This window comes from Leopardus geoffroyi, chromosome D2 (assembly GCF_018350155.1).
Source record: "Leopardus geoffroyi isolate Oge1 chromosome D2, O.geoffroyi_Oge1_pat1.0, whole genome shotgun sequence".
Taxonomy (NCBI): domain Eukaryota; kingdom Metazoa; phylum Chordata; class Mammalia; order Carnivora; family Felidae; genus Leopardus; species Leopardus geoffroyi.
Window position 1 is genome coordinate 19,068,531 of NC_059334.1, and position 23,273 is coordinate 19,091,803.

At 47.8% G+C, this 23,273-nt stretch overlaps 2 long non-coding RNA genes across 4 annotated transcripts in view; both read left to right on the forward strand.

The window, feature by feature from the left end:
- Window positions 1–16,792, forward strand: part of LOC123576518 — an 80,616-nt gene extending 63,824 nt beyond the window's left edge. The window contains exons 1-3 of one of the 2 annotated variants that reach the window (XR_006701458.1): window positions 14–801; window positions 9,626–9,784; window positions 16,627–16,792. This is a non-coding gene — a long non-coding RNA (uncharacterized LOC123576518). Of the gene's footprint in view, window positions 1–13; window positions 802–9,625; window positions 9,785–16,626 lie in introns of those variants that run through there. The other variant, XR_006701459.1, reaches the window with a different exon arrangement.
- Window positions 16,793–18,281: 1,489 nt separating this feature from the next.
- LOC123576515 lies at window positions 18,282–21,538 on the forward strand. 2 transcript variants are annotated; one of them, XR_006701454.1, is made up of 4 exons: window positions 18,282–18,706; window positions 18,819–18,919; window positions 19,209–19,521; window positions 21,063–21,538. It is a non-coding gene; the product is annotated as an uncharacterized LOC123576515 (long non-coding RNA). The 2 variants fall into 2 exon arrangements; XR_006701455.1 differs by lacking the exon at window positions 18,819–18,919 and having other exon boundaries at window positions 18,289–18,706.
- The last annotated feature ends 1,735 nt before the right edge of the window (window positions 21,539–23,273 follow it).

Below are 23,273 nucleotides of genomic sequence, written 5' to 3' on the forward strand. Positions count from 1 at the left end.
GCTCCGTGCCCAGGGGAGCAGCTGGAGGACGGAAGGCTCTGGAGGGAAGGGTTATGTAAATACTGGCTGAATAATTGGGTTTGTGTGTTGATTAGATAAGGGCGGAGAAACTGAAGCCCGGTGAATAGCAATGAAGCTTCTAGGCTCCTAATGGCCTGATTTGAAAGTCTGAGGCAGGACCGCCTGGCACCACGGGGTGGAGGGGGTGGAGGGCGGATTTCCCTGATGGGTCTGTGGCGGCTGAGATAATGCCTGGTGACAAGGGGACAGAAGTTAATGCCTGGTGACAAGGGGACAGAAGTGCGGGACCTCGGAGTCTGCATGCCCCTTCACAAGCCAGTCCCCAGGCCTATCTGCCCGACGTCCTGTCCTCAGGGGAATTATGAGGACAATCAGACAGATGGGAGCGCTGCCCCTGGGAGGTTAAAATCCTATTGAGGCTGAAGCCAAATTTTGCAGGTTAACCAAATCCTATGTAAATATTTGTAAGCATCACAAATGTCATGAGCAGCCATTTGTCGGCTGGGGAGTCAGCCCTGGGGACGCAGAAACAGCCGGGGAACAGCATGCACTGCCTGTGAGCTGGGTTCTTTGTACTAGCTGTCTTTGGGGCTCTGGGACATAGATGGCCTCATCTTCACTTCATTGGAGGGGAAACTGAGGCCCAGGAAGCTTGAGTAAACTCGCAGGTGTCCACCCTAAGAAGAGGAGGAGCCAGGATTCGACTCCATGCCTGCCTCAAGGCACCACCCATGAGACAGGAGCCTGGGCGGGAAGGACAAAAGGGACCCTGTTGAGCAGGTAGGTCAGCTCCACTCCCGAAGGTTCTTCTCGTTCCTGACCTTCGATGACCTTTGAGTGGTTCTGAGTCAGACCAGGAGGGCCTGAACTGTGTGTCTCCCGTCCCCCCAATCCCCATGTTGAAGTCCTAATCTCCAGTACCTCAGACTGTGACTGTATTTGGAGACGGGTCCTTTAAACAGGGGGTTGGGTTACCACGAGCTTATTAGGGTGGGTGCCAATCCACCGTGACTGTGGTCCTCCTAGAAAGAGGAGAGGGACACCCAGGTGGCTGAGTTGAGCGTCCGGGTGACAGTCGGTTGAGGGTCCGACTTCGGCTCAGGTCATGATGTCATGGGTTGTGGATTCAAGCTCCGCGTCAGGCTCTGCGCTGATGGCTCAGAGCCTGGGGCCTGCTTTGAATTCTGTGTGTCCCTCTGTCTCTCAAAAATAAATAACTAAACAATAAAAAAAAAAAACAAAGAGGAGATTAGGAGTACACAAGCAGAGGGAAGGCCGTGTGAAGACACAGGGAGAAGATCGTCTTCTGCACGGCAAGGAGCGAGACTTCAGCAGGAACCGACCCTGCCGACGGCTTGATCTCGGCCTTGCAGCCTCCAGAAGTGTGAGAAGATACATTCCTGTGGTTTAAGCCCCAGGGTCTGTGGTACTTTGTTACGCGGACCCAGCAGACTAATACAGGCAGAGGGCTTTGATCAGCGCTGCCGAAGGCCTCTCTCTCCTCTGCTCTGCTCCTGATGCTTTTTAAAAAAAAAAAAAAAATTTTTTTTAACGTTTATTTATTTTTGAGACAGAGAGAGACAGAGCATGAACAACGAGGGAGGGTCAGAGAGAGGGAGACACAGAATCTGAAACAGGCTCCAGGCTCTGAGCTGTCAGCACAGAGCCCGACGCCGGGCTCGAACTCACAAACCGCGAGATCATGACCTGAGCCGAAGTCGGACCCTTAACCGACTGAGCCACCTGGGCGCCCCCCTTTGCTACAGATGCTTAAATCACACCAGTTGTGATTCCCACAGAGAACCATTAGCAAATTCAAGACGAGGTGGTTTGGGATGTAAGGATGATGGGAATTCACAGGCGTGAAAAGCTTCTTTGAACTGGAGTCATCAGAGGAGGCTTTATAAAGAATGGAAAGTGGCTGGTCCTTGAAGAATGAGGAGGATGGAGATAAAGAAAGGAGAAAAGAGAGGCCCCCAGGTGGGCGTTCCTGCCTGTTTTCAACAAAAAGTAGGCAGAGGCCTTGTTCCAGAGCCCTAGGGGTCTGTGCTATGACTTCCCTCTTATAGATCTCCGAACCCCCGCCGCCCCCCACCCCGGTCACAATGTTTAATCCATCAAAGATACCTCCAGCATCAAGGAATCTTCCGGGATCTGGTGAGTTATATGGTCCAAGCAGCCTGAACCTGCTGCAGGGGTTCCTTCTTGCTCAGTGACCCACTCAAGACTGGTAGCCTTCTGTGTCACCTGACAAATGGGTCAGAGAAGTGTTCCCACGTGCTATGGTGGCGGCCTCTAAAACCTGAAGCGCCCTCCCTACCAAGCACTGTTCCTCCTTTGTTAGTGCAAGTTGCAACAACTTGTCCTCTACTGTGGACAGTATTTGCAGGAGAGTTGGCTTTGGAAAATTTTCTTTGTCACCCGGTCTCCATATTTCCCCACTCTAACTAGGGGATTGTAACAGCTTGATCTCAGGTGTTCTCAGGTCTTCCTTGGTAGGGTAAATCTGCTCTAACCTTCTTACCTCCGTGAGCTAACTGACCCTTTCCTTGATCGTGTGAAAAGGAAATTGGTATCACTGCCTCCTTATATGTAGATTTTCTTTATGTCAAATCATCAAAGAGGCATCTCAATAAACTCTTGGGACTGGCTCCAGGCGTCCTTGTCCGAACACTGAGTCCCAACTCGCGTGTCAAATAAATTCTCCCTTACCCAGCCTGCGCCTCCTCACCCCACATTATCCTCAACATTATTCCCACATGTTTCCCAGTTTTTGACAGTACTGATGATTCAGGACTGCAATTCCTTTGGTATGTAAACTTTATCCTGGAACATGGGCTATATTTTCCCATTTTTTTTTTTAATATTTTTTTTTCAACGTTTATTTATTTTTTGGGACAGAGAGAGACAGAGCATGAACGGGGGAGGGGCAGAGAGAGAGGGAGACACAGAATCGGAAACAGGCTCCAGGCTCTGAGCCATCAGCCCAGAGCCCGACGCGGGGCTCGAACTCACGGACCGCGAGATCGTGACCTGGCTGAAGTCGGACGCTTAACCGACTGCGCCACCCAGGCGCCCCTATATTTTCCCATTTAGGTGACTTTTGTCCTGGAATCAATCAGGGTAGCTAGGAGCAAATCTAGAGGAGAACAAGTATCATCATGCAAGTCATGAGCTTCAGGAAGGTCTTTTGCTGCTCAATTTCCGGGCGAAGGAATATTCTTTTCTAGGGAGGAGATTTGGGCTGTTTCTGATGGTTCACTGGATTCAGGACAGTCTAGAGGCTCCAAATTCTCAGTCCCATCCATTCAAATAATCTTGTTACAGATCTCAGAGTCCCACTTTTATTTATTTTTTCTCGTCGGGGCCTTGACTTTGACCTAGAACACCTATCCAGACTCTGGATTCAGTCTCCTCTGTAACCATTATGGCTCTGCTGTGTTTACAGTTTGATCCCGAGCCTGATTTTCAGCCTAGCCTGCCCTGTGACTGCCAGAGGCTAGAGTCTCCTTAAGGCCACCGTATTTGAGTTGGCAGATGACTGCCCTGAGCTTATTATTTCCTCTTATTAAAAAGGTTTTCTTTTTTTTTTTTTTTAATTTTTTTTTTCAACGTTTATTTATTTTTGGGACAGAGAGAGACAGAGCATGAACGGGAGAGGGGCGGAGAGAGAGGGAGACACAGAATCGGAAACAGGCTCCAGGCTCTGAGCCATCAGCCCAGAGCCTGACGCGGGGCTCGAACTCCCGGACCGCGAGATCGTGACCTGAGCTGAAGTCGGACGCTTAACTGACTGCGCCACCCAGGCGCCCCCTAAAAAGGTTTTCAATGCAGTTAAAAACAGTCGACTTCCTCCACGTACTATTCTAGCGTCTAGTACCAAGACAATAGCTTGTCTTCTACTTGTACCTCATTCCAGTTACCCGCAGATAAAAGCATTCAGTCGTTCACCATTAAGTGTGATATTAGTTGTCGGAGTTTTTTGTAGACAACTTTTACCAGGTTGGAAATACCCATCCATTCCTAGTTTGCCAAGAGTTATCATCAGGAATGGACGTCGGATTTTTGTCAAATGCTTTTTCCGATGTCAACTGAGATCATACAGGGTTTTCTATTGTTGGTCATTTTCTGTATTATTGGATTTTATTTGTTAAAATTTTGTTTATATTTCTTTTTAAAAAATTTTTTTTAAAACATTTATTTATTATTGAGAGACAGAGAGAGACAGAGCATGAGCAGGGGAGGGGCTGAGAGACGGGGAGACACAGAATCCGAGGAAGGCGCCAGGCTCTGAGCTGTCAGCACACAGCTCTGGCAGGGCTCGAACTCACGAACAGCGGGATCGTGACCTGAGCCGAGGTTGGACGCTTAACTGACGGAGCCACCCAGGCACCCCAAACTTTGTTTATAATTTCTAATTCTATGTTTATGAAAGGCAGTGATCTGTAGATTTCTCTTCTTGTAATGCCTGTGTCTGGTTTTAGTTTCAGGATAATAGCTGTCCTAGAATGCACTGGGAAGTAGTCTCTTCGATTTTCTGAAAGAACTTGTGTAAGATTTGGTATTGTTTCTTTATTAAATGTTTGGTAGAAGTTACTGCTGAAGTTATCTGGGCCTGGAGATTTCTTTGTGAGAAGGCTTTTAGCTACAAATGCAATTTATTTGATAGTAATGGGACTATTCAGCGTAATTAGTTTTTCTTGAGTGAGACTTGGTAGTTTGTGTATTTCAAAGAATTTATCCATTTCGTGTTAGTGTTCAAATTTATCGGCATAAAGTTGTTAACAAAACGTCGACATTTGAATATCTGTAGAATTTGTAGAGATAGTCCCTGTCTCATTTCTGATAATAGTAAATGGCGTCTTCCTTCCCTTTTGCTTGATCTGTTGAGCTGGAGTTTTGTCAGTTTTATTGTCCTCTCAAAGAAACAGCTTTTATTTCATTGATTTTCACTATTATTTTTCTGTTTTCTGTTTTGTTGATTTCTACTGTAATTTATGTTGTTCTATCCTGTCTTTAGTTTTGGTTTTATCAGATTTTCTTTCCCTCTAGTTTTTAAAGTTTAAAGCCATGGCCATTGATTTGAGACCTTTCTTCCCTTCTGATTAAGGCATTTAGTGCTATTTCTAAATATTACTCTGGTAGCATCCCACAAATTTTGAAGTGCCGTGTTTTCATTTCCATTCCGTTTTAAGTAATTTATAAATATCTATTTGATTTCTTCTTGACATGTGGGTTATTCAAAAGTATAATTTTTAGTTTCTAGGGGTGCCCGGGTGGCGCAGTCGGTTGAGCGTCCGACTTCAGCCAGGTCACGATCTCGCGGTCCGTGAGTTCGAGCCCCGCGTCGGGCTCTGGGCTGATGGCTCAGAGCCTGGAGCCTGTTTCCGATTCTGTGTCTCCCTCTCTCTCTGCCCCTCCCCCGTTCATGCTCTGTCTCTCTCTGTCCCAAAAATAAATAAACACTGAAAAAAAAAAGTATAATTTTTAGTTTCTAAATATTTGGGGATTTTCCAGAGATCTTACTATTATTGTTTGCCAGTTTAATTCCATTCTGGGAATAGAACATATAATGTGCGATTCGAATCCTTTTCAATTTATTGAGGCTTCTTTTATGGCCCAGATCTCTCTTAATAACTGTACTTAAAAGACTTTTTATTCTTGTTGAGTGTTCTATAAATGTCAATTATCTCGAGTTGGGTGATAATGTTTTTCAAGTCCTTGTATCCTAGTGATTTTGTCTGCTTGTCCTATCTATTTTTGGAAGAAGAATACGAAAATCTTTGGTTATAATTGCAGATTTGTTTATTTCTCCTTGTACCTCTTTTGAGTTTTTGCAGTACTCATGTGTTTTGAAGCTCTGTTATTAGGTACATAAATGTTTAAGATTGTTATGTCTTTTTGATAAATTGATCCCTTTATGCTTGGGAAATGACCTTCTTTATTCCTGGTAATTTCCCTGAAGCCTATTTTGTCTGATATTAATTTAATCATTTCAACTTTCATTTGACCAGTATTAGAATGCTCTATCTTTTTATATTTTTTTTCTTTTAACTGACTTACGTCTTTAAAGAATGTTCCTGTAAGTTGTATATGTAGTTGGGTCTTACTTTTTTATTCAATCTGACAATCTCTGCCTTTTAATTGGGATGTTTGGACCATTACATGTAATATTATTTTTTATATATGATTTATTTGTTTAAATGTCTATTTATTTTTGAGACAGAGAGAGCAAGCACAAGCAGGGAAGGGGCAGAGAGATAGAGGAGGACAGAAGATCTGAAGGAGGCTCTACACTGTCAGCAGAGAGCCTGAAGTGGTCCTCAAACTCACGAACTTTGAGATTGTGATGTGAATCAAAGTTGAACAGTCAACCAACTGAGCCACAGAGATACCCCTATACATACGATATATCTATCTATACATATTTTTTAATAAAAATTTTTTTTAACTGCTTTTATTTATTTTTGAGAGAGAGAGCACACAAGCTGGGGAGGGGCAGAGAGAGAGGGAGACATAGAATCTGAAACAGACTGCAGGCTCTGAGCTATCAGCACAGAGCCCTACAGGGGGCTCGAACTTGTGAACTGTGAGATCGTGACCTAGTCTGAAGTTGGATGCTCAACGAAATGAGACACCCAGGCATATTTTTATGTTTTTATATTTTTAAGTGTAAGTCTATCGTTTTGATGTTTTCTATTTGTCCCATCTGTTCTATATTTCTTTTTTCTATTTTGATTTCTTTTAGATTAATTGAATATTTTTTGTAATTCCATTTTAACTCTTCTGTTGGCTTATTACCTATAACTTTTTAAGTTGTTGCCTTAAAGTTTATAACATATATCTTCAACTTATTATAGTCTACCATCATGTGATATTATACGATTTTATGTGTAGTATAAATACACTACAATAACATATTTTCATCCCCCAACACAGACTCTATGCTATTGTTGTCATATATTTTAAATTTTACTAATACATGTAAGTGCTAAAATACATTGCCTCTTTCATGTTTAAGCGGTTACTTAGATTTTAGAGAGATTCAAAAAAGAAGAAGTGATCTTATATATTTACTCACATGGTTGCCATTTTCAGTGCTTTTTTTTTTTTTTTTTTTTTTGGTATAGATGTGTGTCCATGTTATATCAAAAAAAAACAAAACCAAACAAAAACTTGACTGCGTATAGAGTTTATATTCCAGGTGGTAGAGTCACCTAATAAAATATACTCCTAAAATATATACTAAAGAGAAACGAAATCAGAAAAGGGAGATAAGGAGTAAGAGTATGTGTATAGAAATTTCAAAAAGATAGTCAGTTCAGACCTCATTAAGAAAGTACCTTTTGAGTAATACCTAAGGGAAGTAAGCCAGGTGGCTATCTGGATGAAGAATATTCCAAGTGCTAAGGCCCTGAGGCGTGTGTAGGCTGAATAATGGCCTCTCAAAAATGTCCGCACCCTAATCCCAGAAAACGGGAAATGTTACATTAATGGCAAAAGAGCCTTAGTGGATGTGACTAAGTTTATAATTCTGAGACGGAGAGATTATCCTGAATTAGCCAGGTGGGCCCAATGTGATCACAAGAGCCTTTGCAAGAGGAAGGAAAGAGGGTCAGTCTGTGAAGGAGGTGTGAGAACATCGTGCTACTGGTTTTGAAGATGACAGAAAGGGCCATGCGCCAAGGAATGCCGGCGGCCTCTAGAACTTGGCCTAGGCAAGGAAATGGATTCTCCCCTGCAACCTTCAGAAGGAACTGGGCTCTGCTAACTTTTTGATTTAGCCCAGTGAGAACGATTTAGATTTTTGACCTCCAGAGCTGTAGGACAAACTTTTGTTATTTGAAGCCACTAAGTTTGCGGTAATTGGTTACACAGAAATCGTAAACTCGTATAAGGCATGATCATGCTTGATGTGTTTGAGAGGTAAGGAGTGGAGAGGTCATGTGAGGTCCTTGCAGGACGTTATAGGGACTTTGGTTTTTACTGAGTGAGGTGATTTGACTTAGGTGTGTTTTTTTTTTTTTAATATATATATATTAATTTTTTTACCGTTTATTAGTTTTTGAGACAGAGACAGAGCATGAACGGGGGGAGGGTCAGAGAGAGAAGGAGACACAGAATCTGAAACAGGCTCCAGGCTCTGAGCTGTCAGCACACAACCCGACGCGGGGCTCGAACTCACGGACTGCGAGATCATGACCTGAGCCGAAGTCGGATGCTTAACCGACTGAGCCACCCAGGTGCCCCAATATATATATTTTTAAGTGTATTTATTTGTTTGAGAGAGATGGACACAGTGTGAGTGGGGGAGGGGCAGAGAGAGAGGGAAAGAGAGAATCCCAAGCAGGCTCTGCCCCTGTCAGCGCAGAGCCTGATGTGGGACTCGAGCTCACGAACCATGAGATCGTGACCTGAGCTGAAACCAAGAGTCGAATGCTCAACTGACTAGGCCACCCAGGCGCCCCTGATTTGACTTATGTTTTAACAAGATCGCTCTGGCTGTTGTGTGGAGAATGGGGGCGGAGGAGGCAGTGATAAAGGCAGAGCAGGGAGGCCACAGAGGAGGCCATTGCAGTAACCCAGGTACGAGGTGATGGGGGCCTGGTAAGCAAATTAACCCCTTGGCCCTTGTGACTGCCCCTGCGTTTTTCCTGAGTGTACTTCCCAGCACCCACTCCTCCTCCTTGATCACCGTGATCTTTTTTTTACCTTTATGCGCACCTCTAAGTGCTTCTTAGTTGGCAGTCTGTTGTTACGTGCCTTGGCATCCTTCCCACAGTCCCTGATGGAGCTTAAGCGGGAGCTGCTGCTTCCTTCTCAAGAACTGGTTGCTGGCGGGGCGCCTGGGTGGCGCAGTCGGTTAAGCGTCCGACTTCAGCCAGGTCACGATCTCGCGGTCCGTGAGTTCGAGCCCCGCGTCGGACTCTGGGCTGATGATGGCTCAGAGCCCGGAGCCTGTTTCCGATTCTGTGTCTCCCTCTCTCTCTGCCCCTCCCCCGTTCATGCTCTGTCTCTCTCTGTCCCAAAAATAAATAAACGTTGAAAAAAAAATTAAAAAAAAAAAAAAAAAAAAGAACTGGTTGCTGGCGATGACTCCTTCTAATCATAATTATTGTCTTTTTCCAGCCTCTACTGAATCTGAATCTAAACTTCTAGATCTGTTGCCTTTGTATATTGTCTTCTTCTGTACTTCCCGATCGATCTTCAGTGGGCTTTAGACGGTTAAAAATGTACCTGGGGGAAAGTTTATATTTGACTTCAAACAAAACAGTGTAACCATTAACTATTAACTAACGGCAAGTATTTACGTGGGTCTTACTAGGCTTCAGGCTCTATTTAATATTATGTATTCATACCACATCACATAATTCTCACAAATCCAGGAGGGAGGTGCTATTTTCACCCCTTATCACAGGTGGGGAAACTGAGCTATCGAGTTTGAGAATGTCCTCTAGATCACAGAACCACTAAATGGCGGAGCTGGGACCTGAACCCAGAAAGTCCTGCACCAGTGTCCAGGCTCTCGAGTCCCACCTGACACTGCCCTTCAAAAGGAGCCGAATTTTATATCACCAAGTAAAAGAATTTTCTTTCCTTTCAGCTGTTGCTGACATTGAGTCTTCAGTGAATAGGAGCATCATCACCTCTCAGTGGAAGAAGCAGGCGAGAGAGAGAGAGAGAGAGAGAGAGAGAAGAGAATGTTTTTAGAATATGGGTCTTGGCCAGATAATAGAACGGATGCTCCAAGGCGTCTGTCTCTGTGAGTATGGGTCTTGCAATGGAGCACACAAGAAATTTGGGTTTCATGTGAAAGGGTCAACACCCTCACTGCTTTCTAGTCAAACACACATCCCATAGATAGCAGTTGGCAACTAACTGATTGATTGATTTCAAGGGATTTTTTTTAATACGAAATTTATTGTCAAAGTGGTTTCCATACAACACCCAGTGCTCATCCCCACGGTGCCCTCCTCAATGCCCATCACCCCCCCTCCCCTCCTCCAACCCCCCCCCTTAACCCTCAGATTGTTCTCAGTCTTTAAGAGTCTTTTATGGTTTGGCTCCCTCCCTCTCTAACTTTTTTTTTCTCCTTCTCCTCCCCCATGGTCTTCTGTTAAGTTTCTCAGGATCCACATAAGAGTGAAAACATATGGTATCTGTCTTTCTCTGTATGGCCTTTTGTATCGAAGGATTTTTTTTTTTAAAAGTCCTTCAAAAGTCACAGGCTTAGACCCCTTCTTAAAAGTGAGGAAAATGCATGCTGTTATGGGCTGACTTGTGTCCCTCCAAAACGATGTTGGAGTCCTAACCCTCAGTACCTTAGAATGTGAATTTGTTTGGAGAGGGTCTTGACGGAGGTAACCAAGTTAAAAGGAGGCCATTAGGGTGGCGTAATCCAATATGTCTGGCGTTCATATAGAAAGGGGAAATCTGGACACAGACAAGCACTATGTGAAGAATAAGGCAGAGATTGAGGTGACGCTTCTACAAGATAACTAACACCAAAGTTTGCCAGCAAACTACCAGAAGGTAAGGGAGAGGCCTGGAACAAATCTTACAGCCCTCTGAAGGAAGCAACCCCTGTCAACACCTGGGTCTGGGACTTCCGGCCTCCAGAGCTGTGAGACAATAGATTTCTGTTGGTTAAGCCACCCCGTCTGTGGTACTTTGTTACGACAGCCCCAGCAGACTCATGCACATGCAGACAGGTCTTACTGTAAAAATATCCCTGTGTCTCTTCTATTTTCTCTCTTCTCTCGTTTTCATTTCGCCTCTTACTCACGTGTTCTCTGATGCTTGTGGTCTCTCTGTGCCCTCCCTCCCCCCTGCCCCCCAAGTCTCTCTCTCTTCATTTCCTTGGAGATTGTCTGCTTCAGGTGGTTCTAGGACCCAGGGGACATGACTGACACCTTAGGGGCCAATGACGTATTAGAAACTGTCTGATTCCACCCCTGAATTCCTCAGCTCAGTTAATACATTGCCTGACTTTAAATTTTTTTTTTTCAACGTTTATTTATTCTTGGGACAGAGAGAGACAGAGCATGAACGGGGGAGGGGCAGCGAGAGAGGGAGACACAGAATCGGAAACAGGCTCCAGGCTCTGAGCCATCATCAGCCCAGAGCCCGACGCGGGGCTCGAACTCCCGGACCGCGAGATCGTGACCTGGCTGAAGTCGGACGCTTAGCCGACTGCACCACCCAGGCGCCCCTACATTGCCTGACTTTAAAGAAATGCATTCAGGAGGGCACTTGCTGGGATGAGCACTCGGTGTTATATGTAAGTGATAAATCACTAAATTCTACTCCCGAAACCCAACGTTAACTAACTTGAATTTAAATAATCCCCAAAAAAAGAAATGCAACAAAAGCAGAGGCCAACCTTGCCACTGGGCCAGGACAAGTTTTGAGGTGTAAACCCAGCCCTTCTGATTTGCTGAGCCACGGTCTGACTTCGAAGTGTATTATTGGGAGATATTTTGAACCCTCTCATGATGCAGTGGGGGCACTGTGCACCCCACTGTGCCCTCTGTCATCTCTCCCACTGATGCAGGGCTAGTGAGGCAACATGCCAGGCCTTTTGTGACCTCTTACCTCCAGATTCCCAGGGAGAGCAGTAGATGTGGACCCTGGAGTCTACCTGCCTTTAAGCCTGATTCTATCCCTTCTCTTGGCTTCCCCACCTGTGAAGTGGGGACAACAGTCTACCTCACAGGGTTGTTCTGTGCACTGACATGAGATGGGTAAGTCACGTAGAATGTGGCCCAGAAGACAGGAACGGTTCAAAGAAAAACATGTGCCCTGTTCTTCTCCCCAGCGCTAAAGTGGGGGAGGACACGTTTGCCCCTGACTTTCCGCAACAGAAAGGGCAACGAAATGACTGTGTCCCCAGAGGAGCTGAAAGGGGAGGGCAGCCTTTCGTGTCACCAAACTCTGTCCCTAGTGGCAGGGCAGTTAACAGACACTGACTGGCAGAAACTTCTTTAGAATGGGAGGGGTATGCTACCATGGATCAAGTTCCTCTGAAGGTTGATTGATGGTGGTGGCCAAGACCTTGCTGTGCAAGTGCTGGCCTTCACCATGGAACCGGCCCTGGGCTGACGGCTGTCTCCCTGCCCAGTGCCTGGAATGCTGCAAGGAAGGGCCCACATTGGCCTCTGTCAACCTGGGGCTATTTATTAGAACTAGGGGCCGACAGGAAGAGCCTCGTTCTGAGCCTCAAAGATGTTGCTTAGACCCTCTCTCTCCCCACTATTTTCTCTGACCCTACTTGGAGGCAAGTTCCCTTCCCATCCCATTTCAGGTGTAATTTTAGGTTTATTTCGATTCTGGCAAGGTGCAGTGATTTACGATAAAGATTTCTTTCATTGCTGGCACGCTTCTGCATAGTAAACATTTATTGGACCTGCCTAGAGCAGGTGCACCATTCAGTTGCTCTGGGTGTTTGGGAGGAGGGCTGGGTGGTTATTTGGAGGGGTTAGAAACATATGTGCTCGGGGCGCCTGGGTGGCGCAGTCGGTTAAGCGGCCGACTTCAGCCAGGTCACGATCTCGCGGTCCGTGGGTTCGAGCCCCGCGTCAGGCTCTGGGCTGATGGCTCAGAGCCTGGAGCCTGTTTCCGATTCTGTGTCTCCCTCTCTCTCTGCCCCTCCCCCGTTTATGCTCTGTCTCTCTCTGTCCCAAAAATAAATAAACGTTGAAAAAAAAAATTAAAAAAAAAAAAAAGAAACATATGTGCTCAAAAACACCATCTCTAAGTCAAGACAGAAACTGAAGCTACATTTTGAGCACAGGTTTTTTCCTTCCCCCTAGAGAGTGGAGAAAGGCAAAGTCATTCTTGGGTTGTGTTGTTGATTTTGGATTTTATGGCTTGAGCGTGATTAGTGTAAGCTTTGCTACTCAGAGTAGGTTTTCCTACGAAAGCCTAACAGTGAGGGGTCTCATGAACGCTCTTGTCGCATTCCCTAGCCCCAACTAGCCACAGGCTCTGATGTCTCTGGGACCTCACTGACCTTCCAACCATAGGCTCCGCCCCTTCAAGTTTCTGAGCCACTCCCATTAGCAGATGGACTCTAAGTCTCCGTAGCAGTCCGAGGTCTCATCTGCTTGTGGAAACTCTGACCTCACACCTGGTCTCAGGACCACGGGCTCCCCTAAATGCAGGGTTCTGTCCCGACTCCTTGATTTGCAATCTCCATAGAGAGCAGGAACCAACGTTTTCTGAGCCTTCGTTGCATGTAGGACATTGATGGCTACAAAGAGGGAGGCTGTCCCCAAGGCGTGCCATTCTAGCTGGGGAGATAGAAATGAAAGATTGTAACGCAAGTTAATAAAAGAGACGTAAGAACAGAACACCGTAGGAGCCTTCCGCAGGGACCCCTAACCTAGACTGGGTAAGGGAGATTAATCTAGGGAAGATTTCCCAAAGGAAGTAGAATACTCCCACCCCACGCCTGGTACTGGAGCCCTGATTTTAATTAATTAATTTTTTTTTTCAACGTTTCTTTATTTTTGGGACAGAGAGAGACAGAGCATGAACGGGGGAGGGGCAGAGAGAGAGGGAGACACAGAATCGGAAACAGGCTCCAGGCTCTGAGCCATCAGCCCAGAGCTCGACGCGGGGCTCGAACTCACGGGCCGCGAGATCGTGACCTGGCTGAAGTCGGACGCTTGACCGACTGCGCCACCTAGGCGCCCCTGGAGCCCTGATTTTAAATCCCTGCTGCATATGGCTGGGTTCTGCTCTAGGTCACAGTCCACCTGAACCTAGGACACGCCATCGCTGCCCTTAAGTATCGCATCACCTGAGGACTCCTGGTGCCTTATCTGCCCCATGTACCAAAACCCCAGCCACAGTCACCAGCGGGGCCCCACACGGGTTCCCCACACTCAGTCATTTCTTTGGGATCCAGTCCCAGACGGTGATTTGCACTCTATTTGGGGGCGGAGGAGAGGTCTTTCCCTAGTAACCCGGCTGAGATCCTCGCTGTCCTTCTGACTGAGCTAATCTGAGCGAAGGCAAGATTTTTGGTGGATAGTACATTGACTTCCATTCTCGGTACATCCAAAGAATTCTACATTTGTTCTGCCCTTGACCTTCAGCGGGCTGGTTTTGGGTTACCCTTCAAAGTGCCACACACAAGTGGCGCCTGGGCGGCTCAGTCAGTTAAGCGTCTGACTTTGGCTCCGGTCATGATCTCGCGGTTTGTGAGTTTGAGCCCCGCGTGGGGCTCTGTGCTGACAGCTCGGAGCCTGGAGCCTATAGCCTGCTACGGATTCTGTGTCTCCCTCTCTCTGCCCCTCCCCTGCTCGCACTTTCTCTCTCTCAAAAACAAATAAACATTAAAAAAAACAAAAACAAAACCCAACAACAGCAAAGTGCCACACACAAGAGGCAAAGCCAGATTCTCAGGGAACAGAAAGGAAAGGAGCTGAGTAGTGGAGGGGCGGCCTTTTCCTCTTTGGAAACTCACGAAGACTCAGCCTGTCTGCCGGATTCTATCTGAGTTCATTAGCATCAGAATAAAAATAAAAATAACATTAGCTTCATTATTCATGAGCCCCTGGATTATATCTGAGTTTATGCTAATAAACCCAGAAACTCAGATATAATCCAGGGGCTCATGAATAATGAAGACACTGCTATTACTTGGAAAATGCCAAGGACTTAGAGTCTCTCTCCCAGGAACCAGGGACCCACATTATTTGTGACATTTCCCTGAGGCTCAATTCTTTCTCTAAATTCTTCCCCAGACTGACTCTCAATCTGCCCAACTCAGTTGGAAATGTAATCCTGGCCTGCCTTGCAGTACTTTTTCCGTTTATAAACTTTGTCTCTGCAAGTAGACGGTCAAGGCCTTGAGGCCAAGGGCTGTGTCACACTTCTTTTGATCACCCCCCCCCCCCCACCCTGCCACCCCTTCCCTAGAGCTTTGCCAGACTCCGTTTAAATGCTCGCTACACACAGGCCTGGAATGATGAATGTCATCTGTTATGTTAACATTTGTTTTTGAAGTGGTATATTTTTGAGCCACCTTTTAGGTAGACAGTTTTTGAAGCTTACATGAGAGATCTGGGCCATCCAAAGGGGTGTGTGTACTTTTCCTTCACGTCTTGATGTGCAAGTGAGCTTTTAGAAATTGCTAGAAGGCAAATTAGGAGCAGACTCAAGGGACCAGCCATCCCTGGGAACGGTAAGTGGTGGCCTAACCCCTGAGGAATATGTGTAGAGAATAAGAATGGGGGTGAAACAGAGTGGGCTGGAATGAGGGGTGGGGTCCTCTTCTCATCCCTGCATGAGCACCACACTCTCTGGGAGAGGAGATGGTTGGTAGCTTTCCCTGTTAGGGCAAGTAATGCCAGGCTGAATCCAGTGTCTCAGCAAGAGATGGTTTCATTTGTCTGCAAAGAGATGGGAACGTGAAGGGGCGCCTGGGTGGCTCAGTCAGTTGAGTGTCCGACTTCGGCTCAGGTCATGACATGATCTCACCACTCGTGAGTTCGAGCCCCGCGTCGGGCTCTGGGCTGACAACTCAGAGCCTGGAGCCTGCTTCCGATCCCGTGGCTCCCTCTCTCTCTGCCCCTCCCTTACTCTCACTTTGTCTCCCTCCGTCTCTCAAAAATAAATAAATGTAAGAAAAAAAGAAGAGATGGGAACGTGAGAGGTTGAAGAAGTTGACTTAGGTGGGGTTTCAACAACCAACGATGCACAGCCTTTCATCTCTACCCCGTTGTGCTAAGTCCCCTGGGTCTCCTGCCTGGATCTCCCAGCTTGATCCACCATTGGACCTATTTGTCTATTGATTTGGACACCAACCAGTAGGCTGGGATTCAATTCTGGCACTAACGACACAGAGTTAGAGCAGACCCCATAAATTAAAGGGTGTGGTCCACAATAAGGCTGTTCTCATTTCTGACGGACTGGCTGCAAATCTGGGAGGTTCCCACGATCCCGCTCAGGTTTGATAACTCACTAGAATGGTTCAAAGAACGCAGGAAAGTGCCATGCTACGGTCACCGTTTTATTGTAAAGGATGCAAGTCAGAAACAGCCAAATGAAGAGGTACGTATGGCAAGTTCTGGAGGGTTGCAGACACAGAGCTTCCGTGTTCCGTCTCTGTGGAATCAAGGCACATCACCTTCCCAGCACGGTGACATGTTCCCCAACCAGAAGTCTCCACCAAGCTTCAGTGTCCAGAGGTTGTTTTGAGATTTCTTTATAACGGCGTGGTTGATCGAACCATTGGCCATGTGACATGCGGCTTAACATTGGCCATGTGACATGTGGCTCAACCATCAGCCCCCCACCCTTCCCTGGAGGTTGGGAGGTCAGGCTGATGCCAGTGGCCCTAACTCGCTAAGCAATCACATGCTCGGTCTTTCCAGCACGATCAGAGCACCCTGAAACTAACCGGGGGCCCACGTGAGTCAGCTCATTAGCATAAACTCAGATATAACCCAGGGGCTCGTGAATAACGAAGACACTCCTATTACTTGGGAAACTCCGAAGACCTAGAGTCTCTCTCTCCCAGGAACCAGGGACAGAGGCCAGTCAGATTCTTTATTGTATGATACTAGCTTTTAGCCTTCTGGTTTTATTTTCCAGATTCTGACTCATGCGTTGGCTGTGAGCTTGAGGAAGTCATGACATTCTCTATAGAAGGGAACTGGAGCGATCCCTCAACTCAGCGCAGATAACATTCTGATAACAGGAGCTTCAAGATCACTGGAAACAAAGCACTGCTGTTCCCTTGTGCCGTCTGGCCCTTGCAGGCTGGTGCCGCTCTGTCCCTCAGGGGCTTCCTACTGGGCCCCAGGTTCACGGAGAACTTCATTAGAACACGGCCGGCTGCCGTGGCAGAGGGGGAGAAAGAGCGTCTCCCAGCAAGCATGGGCCCTTATTATGCCTTCTCACTTCCATCCCTTTTCATTGGCCAAAAGACGGGCTTCTGTCGAGGGATAACCGTGACCCAATCTGAGATTCAGGGAAACAAATTACTGTCCAGGTGATAGAAGGCCAAGGCAGAGACAGGAGGGAAGGAGGGGAGGGGTGTCAGAGGCCATGGGGATCAGTCACATGAGGAGGCGAGGGCAAGGAGGGACCCAGGGGGTTCCGGAGGGGTCTGGCTTGGGGAACGTGGGGGCAGTGGCACCCAGGAGGTCAGGAGAAGCCGACAGAATGTTCTCTGCCTTTGCAGGATGGTGCTGGAGGCAGCATCTGGGCTTCCAGCCAGCGGGGGAATGTAGGGAAAAGAGGACGTTTCTTCTTCTCACAAACAATCAACCCATCAATAAGCAGGCGGCCCTCTTAACCTGAACTCCCTGTGTTAACCGAAAGCCAGGAGGACTTTGACCATGCAGGCTCCGTTGCATAACTCGTTTCAATGGGCTATTGTTTTCCTGCCTGGATTTTTTCCACGATGGAAATGATTCGTGTGCCATGCTGGGCAGGAGATCATATGTAAATGCTTCCCGGGTTTGATCTCCATACGGGGCATGAATTAATGCTTGTGCGAAGGCACCGAGTAGGTAGTAAATGGATTTAATTAACTTAAAGTATTTGAGCCAGCATGGTGGGCAGTGGTGACCTAAGGTGTGGGGACCTGCTGCTTTCCAGCTTGGTCAGCACCAGCAATTGCCACCTTTCGTGCTTAAACCACTCAAAGGAGTTTGACGGTGGAAAAGCCAGGGTGGAGGCGGGGAAGTCAGGCCGGGAGCCAGGTGTCTTTAATGTGTTTCTGCTTTTGCTGTGAACCTGGGCGAGTTGTGACATGTTCTAAAGATTTACCCAACTGTTCAAGGACAGTGATGGGGCGAGGGGGGGTGGGAAGTTTGCAGAGAGCTCCCGAGAGGAATTCTAGACGCCAAGCCACCTTCCAGAAAGAAGAAGAGGTCCGCTCTCCCTCTCTCCGCCACGGGAGTGAACAGGGACCGTGCAGTTTGCAAAGGAGCCTCTACGGCCTTCCCCTTGCCCTCCGCCAACCACAGCGGACTCTGTCTTTGCCAGCGGCCTTCCTGGGCTCTTCCGTTGCGGAGTCAGGGCGAGGCGGGGAGAGAAAGGACTGGAGACTGCCGGAGGCACGTGCTGAGGAGTGGCCGCGGCAGGAGAGTCAGAAATTTCCCGACGGGAGACAATCAGTAGTGGAGGTGAAATGAAGGAAGCAGAGAAGGGAAGACAGCTGTCCACCGGGGACTGGGAGGGGGCGGGCTTTGCAGGGGGGGCGGGGCAGGGTGAGAGAAAAGTTACGGAGGGTCAGTGGGAGACAAGGAGAAAGAGGACTTCAGAAAAGTCTCCTGTGCATGAAACGCCATCCTCCGACGTCGTCTTGAAATCTAAGTATGAATTGACTTGATCTTTCATTGAAAATTCTAGTGAAAGGGTTCTTTCCTGGAATCCGCATGTGGGGCTTGGGGGCTCCCCGGAATCTGAGCTCCTCTGTGGCTTGGGTCACTGTGGGAGCTCACTGCTAGCAGGAGACGCCCCGCCTGGAAGGGCAGGGATCTGCGCCTGGGCTTTACCCAGAGGCCTGCTGGGCAGGGCTGGCGGCCTCCTGGGGCCTCAGCTTACCCAGCTATAAAACTAAAGGGCTCTGCCCACTGCCTCCTTGACTCTAGCTTCTCTTTGAAAGCCCCTCAGGGGCAGGCCCCTGTATACACTTCTGTGCAAGCATGGGCACTCACTGCAGGTCTGTGGAGCAGGGAGGAAAGTGTAGGCATCCAGGGCGGTCCCTTCTTCAGCACCGGAACCTTTTGGCCACATTTCCTTTCCTTTCCTTTCTTTTACTTTTATTTGCGAAGATGCTTCTGGCCAGTCGGCTTCCTCCTGTGTCCCCCCCCCCCCCCCGCACCCGCAAACACTGGAAAGCTAAGCCCGCACCTCGCAGATCCTCTGCGCGCAGGTTCTGGATGGGACGCGGGTTCTGGATGGGACGCAGGCTCTGCCGGCCAAGGGCACCGGAGGAAACTACTTCGCGGTGGAGTTATGTGGGGAGACAGAGGCAGGGCGGGAGTGCTTTTAGAGGAAGCACTGTGGCTTGATGGCTGGCAAGCTCCTGATCGTGGCAGGGGAGCGGGGACGGGTCGTTTGTCACCTGGTCCTGTGGTGTGGCTTGGGGAGTTGAACCTGAGACCCAGCCTGGCCTGCGTTAGCCGTCCCACAGATTCTGTGAGCCTTTTGTTCCCTTACAGGCCGTCCCGTTCTGCTTTCAGACAGATGAGGTTCCCTGCAGCCGAGCCCTGCCTGACTCCTAAGAGAACCCTGGTCCGAAGGCAGCTGTGAGGAGCCTGGCCCGCATTCAGGGGCGACTCCGTGTTGCGATCCCGGCCACCATGTCACAGGGACTGATGTGGCTGGCTGGGTCCTTGACCTTCTGCTGTATGCCTCACTTCTCTTCCTCTCTGGAACCCGGTTGCTCACGTCCAACCCGGAAGGGGCAGTGGCTGAGATGCAAGGGGAGGAAAACCTGAGGGGGGACACTGTACCTCTGGGCTCTGTGCATGGGTAAGGAGTTTCTCCAGACGAGGCCTTTCTCGGCTTCTGCTGCCCTGATCCCTCTCCTGCCCAGGGCTAAGGCGTTGTCACTGTCTCTGGTGTTTTTTTAGCTATCCTGTTCCTTGAAAGCCTTTCCGATTTCTCTGACGTTGATTTTCCAGAACCATCCAAGGGTGGGTCGATGCTTTTATGTTTCTAATTTTCCACGCTTTGTTTACTACAAGAGCAAACATACATGTTACAAAGACTGTTTGTACGTTTGGATAATTCACTTCTCCTAGTGGTTAAGGCGGAGGGCGGAGAGGGCACGAGGTGGAGAAAGAGGGAGGAGGCTTTAGAGTCAGACCCAGCAGCTTTGAATCCGGGCTCACCACTCTTTAGCTGTGTGGCCTTGGAGAAGCAACTAAACCTCTCTGAGCTTCAGTTTCCTCCTCTGGAGATTGGTAATAGGAAGAGTCTCCAGCTCACTGCGTTGTTAGAAATTGAAATAAGATAATGAATCTAGGGGCGCCTGGGTGGCTCTGTCGGTTGAGCGTCTGACTTCGGCTCGGGTCATGATCTCGCGGTCCGTGAGTTCGAGCCCCGCGTCGGGCTCTGTGCTGACCGCTCAGAGCCTGGAGCCTGTTTCCGATTCTGTGTCTCCCTCTCTCTCTGCCCCTCCCCCGTTCATGCTCTGTCTCTCTCTGTCTCAAAAATAAATAAACATAAAAAAGAAATTAAAAAAAAAAAAAGATAATGAATCTATAACGATTTGGTTGGTTCATGGTACTTATTAAGGGCTCTTCTTTATAAAACTCTTATTGTAGTTCGCCTCAGTATTTTCGTCTGTAAAAGGGACAAATAGTAAAACACCATGAACAAAATAATACGGAACTGGCTCTAGAGCAAGGAAGTTTGTATGAAGCAAACCCAGTGGGCCTTGTGCCTTAAGCCTTACTGGCCTGACAGAGGGTAAGAGGAGATCTGAGTGGCTTGGGGGAGCCGCTGAGGAAGGTAAGAGCCAGGCTCATTTAAAGGGATGTGGGGAGGACGAGCCTCTGTCTCTTTCCTTGCCTTGTACTGGGATTGATGTCCTCTCACCACGCACAGACCTCCACAAAAGGGCCAGCAACAAGCAGGTCTAGGACTCTCAGGGTAGGTTTTCTTTCTGTTGAACATTTACATATGGAGTCTTCCTTGGGATGGAGGAATTCTGGGCCATGAAGAGGGGCTCATCATCAGGCTAGAAGCAATCGCATAGGGTCGAAGTTGGGTATAATAAGTTCTCCTTGGGTCATCAGAAGAAAGGAGAATCCGCTTTGCCTAAATGATTACGTAGCCCCCGAAACACTAAAGGTTGGGGGATCCTTCAAAGTTTTGTACGCCAGGCCTCCGAGAACAAAACTACGGAGAGGTACAAAAAGGGGGAGGAGCTACATGTTTGTCCCTCAAAATCTCTTCCACAAATGTTTCCTCGACTTCTGGACCTACAATCACTTCAAATCTGGTCTCTAGGATGAGGTATTTTGGAATTCGTCTGAATAAATTTAATTCATCTCTTCTGTCAACAGTCTTCAACTCAACTCACCCACAACATGAAGTTCGTGCGGAATGGAAGGTTCAAGAAGTCTCTTTTCCAGGAGACTTTGCAGTCTCTCTTAATCACCAAAAGTTTGCCTTAGGGTTCATCGAGAAGATCCAACCAACGTTTTCAGATGGGTGTAGGCGTGAGGGTCGGATCTCTCCCACATGGCTTTGAAGACCCCAGCAACAGTCAGCTTCCACGGTGTGTGGGGCTCTGGGCTTGGGTCGGAGGGCTGGCCCCAGGCTCCTGTGGAGGATACCCCGCTCCCCCACCTTTCCCCCAGGGACCCCTTTGTGGCTCCCAACATGCTGTCCCGCAGAAAGCTAGTGCTGGCCGCATCTGTTCCTTGGGCTGGTCAATCCCCATGTTAAGAATGGGTGGCTCAGTCGGTTAAGCGTCCGACTTCGGCTCGGGTCACGATCTCACGGTTCGTGAGTTCGAGCCCCGCGTCGGGCTCTGTGCTGACGGCTCGGAGCCTGGAGCCCGCTTCGGATTCTGGGTCTCCTTCTCTCTCTGCCCCTCCCCACTCTCACTCCGTCTCTGTCTCCCTCAAAATAAACATTAAAACAACTTTTAATTAAAAAAAAAAAAGCAAAGGTCTGATCACTTGTTCTACTCCCGCCCCCATTTTGAAAACTCCTAAGCTAGGGGCGCCTGGGTGGCGCAGTCCGTTAAGCGTCCGACTTCAGCCAGGTCACGATCTCACTGTCCGTGAGTTCGAGCCCCGCGTCAGGCTCTGGGCTGATGGCTCAGAGCCTGGAGCCTGTTCCCGATTCTGTGTCTCCCTCTCTCTCTGCCCCTCCCCCGTTCATGCTCTGTCTCTCTCTGTCCCAAAAATAAATAAACGCTGAAAAAAAAAAAAAAATTAAAAAAAAAAAAAAGAAAAAAAAAGAAAACTCCTAAGCTCTGGTGCCTGTCACTGAGAATATGTTTGTTGGAATTAGCTTCAAGCAGACTTTTCTCTTTGCCACCTGCCTGACCTGTTTAGCAAACACATAGCGTGTCTTTGAGTTCCTTGCCCCATGTATGTTCTTCAGTCGAAAAAATTTTTTCCTCTTATTTCCCACTCCTCTGCTAACTTCCCTTAGGTATATCCCCACTTCCTTCTTTCTCCTGGACCGCTTTTAGTCAAGGGATCCTTGGGTTGGCTGTCAACAGTTGACTGTGAGTTGGCTGGCCTTCTCATTTTACATCTGATTTACAAAGAAACCTGGCATTCTCAGACCTTCCCATGCTTGCTTGAAATACCATCTAGTGAAGTAATGGATCTGAAAAAAAAAACAAAAAAAAAAAAACCGAAAATCGCTTTTCAGTCTCCTTCAAAAATTCCTTCGTCTCTGGTTGCGACACACAGAGCCAAATCGCAGATGGAATACATTTCTTCATCTTTAAAAACACCAACTGCTTTTTTTCCTTATTTGATTTTTTTTTTTTTTTTTTTTTTTTTTTTTTTTTTTATAGTCACACTGATTCTCTATCTAGCCCGTGTCTGTTCCTCATCTCCCCGGTCTCCCAGTTCTGTTTATCGTGAAAATAATCCCCAGAAACATGAAAACGTGGGCTCTCAAGGGGGTGACCCACTTGGGGGGGGGGACAAGCTGGCTTAAAGGATGAGCAGTACATAGGGGTACAGGGAACCCCACTTTCAGACCCTGACTATAGGTTCGGCAAAAAGCATCTATGAGTCTTCCCCTGTTCCCACAAAAAGAATGGGGGTTCTCACAACTCGGGGCACACGGCAGTGAAGGAAAACTTCGCTTCTATGGCAGAGAAGTTCAATCTTCCCAGCTTTATAGTTTGGATAAAACAGAGGAGTAAGAGTCTGCCCCCAGGTTTTCCGTCATGTTTTAAGTCTTGATTAGTCATTTCATACATTCATAAAGTGTGGGCTGGGGATAAACTGGAACGTTTAACACAAGGTATCGAGGCCCTAGTCCTTGTGACATGCAGGGACTAACGATTTGGTGACAGGCTGAAATAAGCTCATAGATCATCATGTTTCAAAAAGAACATAACCACCAAGATGTCGTGAGGGACAAGATCATATCCGTCTGAGGGCACGAAAGAAGGCAGAGTGGCACGAGAGCTCAAGAAAGCGACAGAGGAACGGTTCATCTGGAGAGTTGAGGAATTAATGGGAGAAAGCCTATCTGTGAGATTCAAAATCCTATGACTATCACGTGCCTATTCTATAACG